The 9,694-nt window shown below is 35.2% G+C and overlaps 1 protein-coding gene across 4 annotated transcripts in view; it reads left to right on the top strand.

Annotated features, from left to right (window-relative positions):
• LOC115117121 (phosphoprotein associated with glycosphingolipid-enriched microdomains 1-like) overlaps positions 1 to 9,694 on the top strand; it is a 111,279-nt gene that overhangs the window by 21,664 nt on the left and 79,921 nt on the right. The window lies entirely within an intron of this gene.

A 9,694-nucleotide genomic window follows, 5' to 3' on the forward strand; every position in this document is an offset into this window, starting at 1 on the left:
CTCTCTCCCTCCTTCCCCCCTCTCTCTCCCTCCTTCTCTCCCACCCCCTCTCTCCCTCCTTCCCTCCCTCTCTCTCCCTCCTTTCCTCACTCTCTCTCCCTCCTTCCCTCACTCTATCTCCCTCCTCCCTCCCTCTCTCTCCCTCCTTCCCTCACTCTCTCTCCCTCTCTCCCTCTCTCCCTCCTTCCCTCACTCTCTCTCCCTCCTTCCCTCCTTCTCTCTCCCTCTTTCCCTCACTCTCTCTCTCCCTCCTTCCCTCCCCTCTCTCCCCCTCCTTCCCTCCCTCCCTCCCTCCTCTCTCTCTCCCCCTCCCTCACTCTCTCTCTCTCTCCCTCCTTCCCTCCCTCTCTCTCCCTTCTTCCCTCCCTCTCTCTCCCTCCTTCCCTCCTTCCCCTCTCACTCCCTCCCTCCCTCTCTCTCTCTCTCTCTCTCTCTCTCCCTCCCTCCCTCCTTCCCTCCCTCTCTCTCCCTCCTTCCCCTCACTCTCTCTCCCTCCCTCCTTCCCTCCCTCTCTCCCTCCTTCCCTCCCTCCCTCTCTCCCTCCCTCCCTCTCTCTCTCCCTCCTTCCCTCCCTCTCTCTCCCTCCCCTCTCTCCCTCCTCTCCCTCTTCTCTCTCTCTCCCTCCTTCCCTCCCTCTCTCTCCCTCCTTCCCTCCCTCTCTCTCCCTCCTTCCCTCCCTCTCCAAAACACATAGGGCTCATTGAGTAAATATGCTGCCCTATCCAGAGCTGGACAATGACACTCATAGAGGACTTGACCATGGGTATTGACAGCGGGGGCTGAGAGTTAGAGTAGGGGGGGGACCCCTGAGTGAGTCAATAGTAGGTTACATTAGGATAAAAAAAGAAGAAATGCATATTTGTGGGTCTTTCCTCGAAAGCTTTTCTTTTTAACCTTGAGACTGTGTGGTTCTCATGTTGATGTAAGATAAACATGGTGAGAGTGGGAGGACTAAACACATTACTGATGTTTTTTTTTGCTTCGTGTTTGGCTGTTTTGCCCAGCTGAATATCTGTTACCATATCCTTCTACAGTTGAATATCTGTTACCATATCCTTCTACAGTTGAATATCTGTTATCATATCCTTCTACAGTTGAATATCTGCTGTCATATCCTTCTACACCATATCCTTCTACAGTTGAATATCTGCTGTCATATCCTTCTACACCATATCCTTCTACAGTTTAATACTTGTTGTCATATCCTTCTACAGTTTAATACCTGTTGTCATATCCTTCTACAGTTTAATACCTGTTGTCATATCCTTCTACAGTTTAATACATGTTGTCATATCCTTCTGCAGTTGAATATCTGCTGTCATATCCTTCTACACCATATCCTTCTATAGTTTAATACCTGTTGTCATATCCTTCTATAGTTTAATACCTGTTGTCATATCCTTCTACAGTTTAATACCTGTTACCATATCCTTCTACAGTTTAATACCTGTTGTCATATCCTTCTACAGTTTAATACCTGTTGTCATATCCTTCTATAGTTTAATACCTGTTGTCATATCCTTCTATAGTTTAATACATGTTGTCATATCCTTCTGCAGTTGAATATCTGCTGTCATATCCTTCTACACCATATCCTTCTACAGTTTAATACCTGTTGTCATATCCTTCTACAGTTTAATACCTGTTGTCATATCCTTCTACAGTTTAATACCTGTTGTCATATCCTTCTACAGTTTAATACCTGTTGTCATATCCTTCTACAGTTTAATACATGTTGTCATATCCTTCTACAGTTTAATATCTGCTGTCATATCCTTGTACACCATATCCTTCTACAGTTTAATACCTGTTGTCATATCCTTCTACAGTTTAATACCTGTTGTCATATCCTTCTACAGTTTAATACCTGTTACCATATCCTTCTACAGTTTAATACCTGTTGTCATATCCTTCTACAGTTTAATACCTGTTGTCATATCCTTCTATAGTTTAATACCTGTTGTCATATCCTTCTATAGTTTAATACCTGTTGTCATATCCTTCTACAGTTTAATACCTGTTGTCATATCCTTCTATAGTTTAATACCTGTTACCATATCCTTCTACAGTTTAATACCTGTTACCATATCCTTCTACAGTTTAATACCTGTTGTCATATCCTTCTACATCATATCCTTCTACAGTTTAATACCTGTTGTCATATCCTTCTATAGTTTAATACCTGTTGTCATATCCTTCTACAGTTGAATATCTGCTGTCATATCCTTCTACACCATATCCTTCTACAGTTGAATACCTGCTGTCATATCCTTCTACATCATATCCTTCTACAGTTTAATACCTGTTGTCATATCCTTCTATAGTTTAATACCTGTTGTCATATCCTTCTATAGTTTAATACCTGTTGTCATATCCTTCTGCACCATATCCTTCTACAGTTTAATACTTGTTGTCATATCCTTCTACAGTTTAATACCTGTTGTCATATCCTTCTACAGTTTAATACCTGTTGTCATATCCTTCTACAGTTTAATACATGTTGTCATATCCTTCTGCAGTTGAATATCTGCTGCATATCCTTCTACCTGTTGTCATATCCTTCTCATACCATATCCTTCTACAGTTTAATACCTGTTGTCATATCCTTCTACAGTTTAATACCTTTACCATATCCTTCTACAGTTTAATACCTGTTGTCATATCCTTCAGTTTATCCTTCTACAGTTTAATACCTGTTGTCATATCCTTCTACAGTTTAATACCTGTTGTCATATCCTTCTACAGTTTAATACCTGTTACCATATCCTTCTACAGTTTAATACCTGTTGTCATATCCTTCTACAGTTTAATACCTGTTGTCATATCCTTCTATAGTTTAATACCTGTTGTCATATCCTTCTATAGTTTAATACCTGTTACCATATCCTTCTACAGTTTAATACCTGTTGTCATATCCTTCTACAGTTTAATACCTGTTGTCATATCCTTCTATAGTTTAATACCTGTTGTCATATCCTTCTATAGTTTAATACCTGTTACCATATCCTTCTACAGTTTAATACCTGTTGTCATATCCTTCTACATCATATCCTTCTACAGTTTAATACCTGTTGTCATATCCTTCTATAGTTTAATACCTGTTGTCATATCCTTCTACATCATATCCTTCTACAGTTTAATACCTGTTGTCATATCCTTCTACATCATATCCTTCTACATCATATCCTTCTGCACCATATCCGTCTACAGTTTAATACCTGTTGTCATATCCTTCTACATCATATCCTTCTACAGTTTAATACCTGTTGTCATATCCTTCTACAGTTGAATATCTGTTATCATATCCTTCTACAGTTGAATATCTGTTATCATATCCTTCTACAGTTGAATATCTGTTATCATATCCTTCTACAGTTGAATATCTGCTGTCATATCCTTCTACACCATATCCTTCTATAGTTTAATACCTGTTGTCATATCCTTCTACAGTTTAATACCTGTTGTCATATCCTTCTACATCATATCCTTCTACAGTTTAATACCTGTTGTCATATCCTTCTACAGTTGAATATCTGTTATCATATCCTTCTACAGTTGAATATCTGTTATCATATCCTTCTACAGTTGAATATCTGTTATCATATCCTTCTACAGTTGAATATCTGCTGTCATATCCTTCTACACCATATCCTTCTACAGTTTAATACCTGTTGTCATATCCTTCTGCACCATATCCTTCTACAGTTTAATACTTATTGTCATATCCTTCTACAGTTTAATACCTGTTGTCATATCCTTCTACAGTTTAATACCTGTTGTCATATCCTTCTACAGTTTAATACATGTTGTCATATCCTTCTGCAGTTGAATATCTGCTGTCATATCCTTCTACACCATATCCTTCTATAGTTTAATACCTGTTGTCATATCCTTCTATAGTTTAATACCTGTTGTCATATCCTTCTACAGTTTAATACCTGTTGTCATATCCTTCTACAGTTTAATACCTGTTGTCATATCCTTCTACAGTTTAATACCTGTTACCATATCCTTCTACAGTTTAATACCTGTTGTCATATCCTTCTACAGTTTAATACCTGTTGACATATCCTTCTACAGTTTAATACCTGTTGTCATATCCTTCTACAGTTTAATACCTGTTACCATATCCTTCTACAGTTTAATACCTGTTGTCATATCCTTCTACAGTTTAATACCTGTTGTCATATCCTTCTATAGTTTAATACCTGTTGTCATATCCTTCTATAGTTTAATACCTGTTACCATATCCTTCTACAGTTTAATACCTGTTGTCATATCCTTCTACAGTTTAATACCTGTTGTCATATCCTTCTACAGTTTAATACCTGTTGTCATATCCTTCTACAGTTTAATACATGTTGTCATATCCTTCTGCAGTTGAATATCTGCTGTCATATCCTTCTACACCATATCCTTCTATAGTTTAATACCTGTTGTCATATCCTTCTATAGTTTAATACCTGTTGTCATATCCTTCTACAGTTTAATACCTGTTGTCATATCCTTCTACAGTTTAATACCTGTTGTCATATCCTTCTACAGTTTAATACCTGTTACCATATCCTTCTACAGTTTAATACCTGTTGTCATATCCTTCTACAGTTTAATACCTGTTGTCATATCCTTCTACAGTTTAATACCTGTTGTCATATCCTTCTACAGTTTAATACCTGTTACCATATCCTTCTACAGTTTAATACCTGTTGTCATATCCTTCTACAGTTTAATACCTGTTGTCATATCCTTCTATAGTTTAATACCTGTTGTCATATCCTTCTATAGTTTAATACCTGTTGTCATATCCTTCTACAGTTTAATACCTGTTGTCATATCCTTCTATAGTTTAATACCTGTTGTCATATCCTTCTACAGTTTAATACCTGTTGTCATATCCTTCTACATCATATCCTTCTACAGTTTAATACCTGTTGTCATATCCTTCTGCACCATATCCTTCTACAGTTTAATACCTGTTACCATATCCTTCTACAGTTTAATACCTGTTGTCATATCCTTCTACATCATATCCTTCTACAGTTTAATACCTGTTGTCATATCCTTCTGCACCATATCCGTCTACAGTTTAATACCTGTTGTCATATCCTTCTATAGTTTAATACCTGTTGTCATATCCTTCTATAGTTTAATACCTGTTGTCATATCCTTCTACAGTTTAATACCTGTTGTCATATCCTTCTGCAGTTGAATATCTGCTGTCATATCCTTCTACACCATATCCGTCTACAGTTTAATACCTGTTGTCATATCCTTCTATAGTTTAATATCTGTTGTCATATCCTTCTATAGTTTAATACCTGTTGTCATATCCTTCTATAGTTTAATACCTGTTGTCATATCCTTCTACAGTTTAATACCTGTTGTCATATCCTTCTATAGTTTAATACCTGTTGTCATATCCTTCTATAGTTTAATACCTGTTGTCATATCCTTCTACACCATATCCTTCTACAGTTTAATACCTGTTGTCATATCCTTCTACAGTTTAATACTTGTTGTCATATCCTTCTACAGTTTAATACCTGTTGTCATATCCTTCTGCAGTTGAATATCTGCTGTCATATCCTTCTACACCATATCCTTCTACAGTTTAATACCTGTTGTCATATCCTTCTACAGTTTAATACCTGTTGTCATATCCTTCTACAGTTTAATACCTGTTGTCATATCCTTCTATAGTTTAATACCTGTTGTCATATCCTTCTGCACCATATCCTTCTACAGTTTAATACCTGTTGTCATATCCTTCTATAGTTTAATACCTGTTGTCATATCCTTCTATAGTTTAATACCTGTTGTCATATCCTTCTATAGTTTAATACCTGTTGTCATATCCTTCTACACCATATCCTTCTACAGTTTAATACCTGTTGTCATATCCTTCTACAGTGTAATACCTGTTGTCATATCCTTCTACAGTTTAATACCTGTTGTCATATCCTTCTATAGTTTAATACCTGTTGTCATATCCTTCTGCACCATATCCTTCTACAGTTTAATACCTGTTGTCATATCCTTCTATAGTTTAATACCTGTTGTCATATCCTTCTATAGTTTAATACCTGTTGTCATATCCTTCTATAGTTTAATACCTGTTGTCATATCCTTCTACAGTTTAATACCTGTTACCATATCCTTCTACAGTTTAATACATGTTGTCATATCCTTCTGCAGTTGAATATCTGCTGTCATATCCTTCTACATCATATCCTTCTACAGTTTAATATCTGCTGTCATATCCTTCTACACCATATCCTTCTATAGTTTAATACCTGTTGTCATATCCTTCTACAGTTTAATACCTGTTGTCATATCCTTCTATAGTTTAATACCTGTTGTCATATCCTTCTATAGTTTAATACCTGTTGTCATATCCTTCTATAGTTTAATACCTGTTGTCATATCCTTCTATAGTTTAATACCTGTTGTCATATCCTTCTATAGTTTAATACCTGTTTTCATATCCTTCTACAGTTTAATACATGTTGTCATATCCTTCTGCACCATATCCTTCTACAGTTTAATACCTGTTGTCATATCCTTCTATAGTTTAATACCTGTTGTCATATCCTTCTATAGTTTAATACCTGTTTTCATATCCTTCTACAGTTTAATACATGTTGTCATATCCTTCTGCACCATATCCTTCTATAGTTTAATACCTGTTGTCATATCCTTCTATAGTTTAATACCTGTTGTCATATCCTTCTATAGTTTAATACCTGTTGTCATATCCTTCTATAGTTTAATACCTGTTTTCATATCCTTCTACAGTTTAATACATGTTGTCATATCCTTCTACACCATATCCTTCTATAGTTTAATACCTGTTGTCATATCCTTCTATAGTTTAATACCTGTTGTCATATCCTTCTACAGTTTAATACCTGTTGTCATATCCTTCTACAGTTTAATACCTGTTACCATATCCTTCTACAGTTTAATACCTGTTGTCATATCCTTCTACAGTTTAATACCTGTTGACATATCCTTCTACAGTTTAATACCTGTTGTCATATCCTTCTACAGTTTAATACCTGTTACCATATCCTTCTACAGTTTAATACCTGTTGTCATATCCTTCTACAGTTTAATACCTGTTGTCATATCCTTCTATAGTTTAATACCTGTTGTCATATCCTTCTATAGTTTAATACCTGTTACCATATCCTTCTACAGTTTAATACCTGTTGTCATATCCTTCTACAGTTTAATACCTGTTGTCATATCCTTCTACAGTTTAATACCTGTTGTCATATCCTTCTACAGTTTAATACATGTTGTCATATCCTTCTGCAGTTGAATATCTGCTGTCATATCCTTCTACACCATATCCTTCTATAGTTTAATACCTGTTGTCATATCCTTCTATAGTTTAATACCTGTTGTCATATCCTTCTATAGTTTAATACCTGTTGTCATATCCTTCTACAGTTTAATACCTGTTGTCATATCCTTCTACAGTTTAATACCTGTTGTCATATCCTTCTATAGTTTAATACCTGTTGTCATATCCTTCTACAGTTTAATACCTGTTGTCATATCCTTCTACAGTTTAATACCTGTTGTCATATCCTTCTACAGTTTAATACCTGTTGTCATATCCTTCTACAGTTTAATACCTGTTGTCATACAGTTTAATAGTTTAATACCTGTTGTCATATCCTTCAGTTTACATCATATCCTTCTACAGTTTAATACCTGTTGTCATATCCTTCTATAGTTTAATACCTGTTGTCATATCCTTCTATAGTTTAATACCTGTTGTCATATCCTTCTATAGTTTAATACCTGTTATCATATCCTTCTACAGTTTAATACCTGTTGTCATATCCTTCTACATCATATACAGTTTAATACCTGTTGTCATATCCTTCTGCACCATATCCTTCTACAGTTTAATACCTTTAATACCTGTTGTCATATCCTTCTACATCATATCCTTCTACAGTTTAATACCTGTTGTCATATCCTTCTACAGTTGAATATCTGTTACCTGTTGTCATATCCTTCTACAGTTTAATATCTGTTGTCATATCAGTTTAATACCTTCTACAGTTGAATATCTGCTATCATATCCTTCTACAGTTGAATACCTGTTGTCATATCCTTCTATAGTTTAATATCTGTTGTCATATCCTTCTATAGTTTAATACCTGTTGTCATATCCTTCTATAGTTTAATACCTGTTGTCATATCCTTCTACACCTGTTGTCATATCCTTCTATAGTTTAATACCTGTTGTCATATCCTTCTATTTAATATCCTTCTACACCATATCCTTCTACAGTTTAATACCTGTTGTCATATCCTTCTACAGTTTAATATCTGTTGTCATATCCTTCTACAGTTTAATACCTGTTGTCATATCCTTCTACAGTTGAATATCTGCTGTCATATCCTTCTACACCATATCCTTCTACAGTTTAATACCTGTTGTCATATCCTTCTACAGTTTAATACCTGTTGTCATATCCTTCTACAGTTTAATACCTGTTGTCATATCCTTCTACAGTTTAATACCTGTTGTCATATCCTTCTACAGTTTAATACCTGTTGTCATATCCTTCTATAGTTTAATACCTGTTGTCATATCCTTCTATAGTTTAATACCTGTTGTCATATCCTTCTATAGTTTAATACCTGTTGTCATATCCTTCATATCCTTCTACAGTTTAATACCTGTTGTCATATCCTTCTACAGTTTAATACCTGTTGTCATATCCTTCTACAGTTTAATACCTGTTGTCATATCCTTCTATAGTTTAATACCTGTTGTCATATCCTTCTTACAGTTTAATACCTGTTGTCATATCCTTCTATAGTTTATCCTGTTGTCATATCCTTCAGTTTAATACCTGTTGTCATATCCTTCTATAGTTTAATACCTGTTGTCATATCCTTCTACAGTTTAATACCTGTTACCATATCCTTCTACAGTTTAATACAGTTGTTGTCATATCCTTCTCATCATATCCTTCTACAGTTTAATATCTGCTGTCATATCCTTCTACACCATATCCTTCTATAGTTTAATACCTGTTGTCATATCCTTCTATAGTTTAATACCTGTTGTCATATCCTTCTATAGTTTAATACCTGTTGTCATATCCTTCTATAGTTTAATACCTGTTGTCAGTTTAATACCTGTTTCATATCCTTCAGTTTAATACCTGTTGTCATATCCTTCTACAGTTTAATACCATGTTGTCATATCCTTCTGCACCATATCCTTCTACAGTTTAATACCTGTTGTCATATCCTTCTATAGTTTAATACCTGTTGTCATATCCTTCTACAGTTTAATACCTGTTGTCATATCCTTCTACAGTTTAATACCTGTTGTCATATCCTTTACATATTTAATACCTGTTGTCATATCCTTCTACAGTTTAATACCTGTTGTCATATCCTTCTATAGTTTAATACCTGTTGTCATATCCTTCTATAGTTTAATACCTGTTACCATATCCTTCTACAGTTTAATACCTGTTGTCATAACCTTCTACAGTTTAATACCTGTTGTCATATCCTTCTACAGTTTAATACCTGTTGTCATATCCTTCTACAGTTTAATACATGTTGTCATATCCTTCTGCAGTTGAATATCTGCTGTCATATCCTTCTACACCATATCCTTCTATAGTTTAATACCTGTTGTCATATCCTTCTA

The sequence above is a fragment of the Oncorhynchus nerka genome, linkage group LG7 (assembly GCF_034236695.1).
Source record: "Oncorhynchus nerka isolate Pitt River linkage group LG7, Oner_Uvic_2.0, whole genome shotgun sequence".
NCBI lineage: Eukaryota > Metazoa > Chordata > Actinopteri > Salmoniformes > Salmonidae > Oncorhynchus > Oncorhynchus nerka.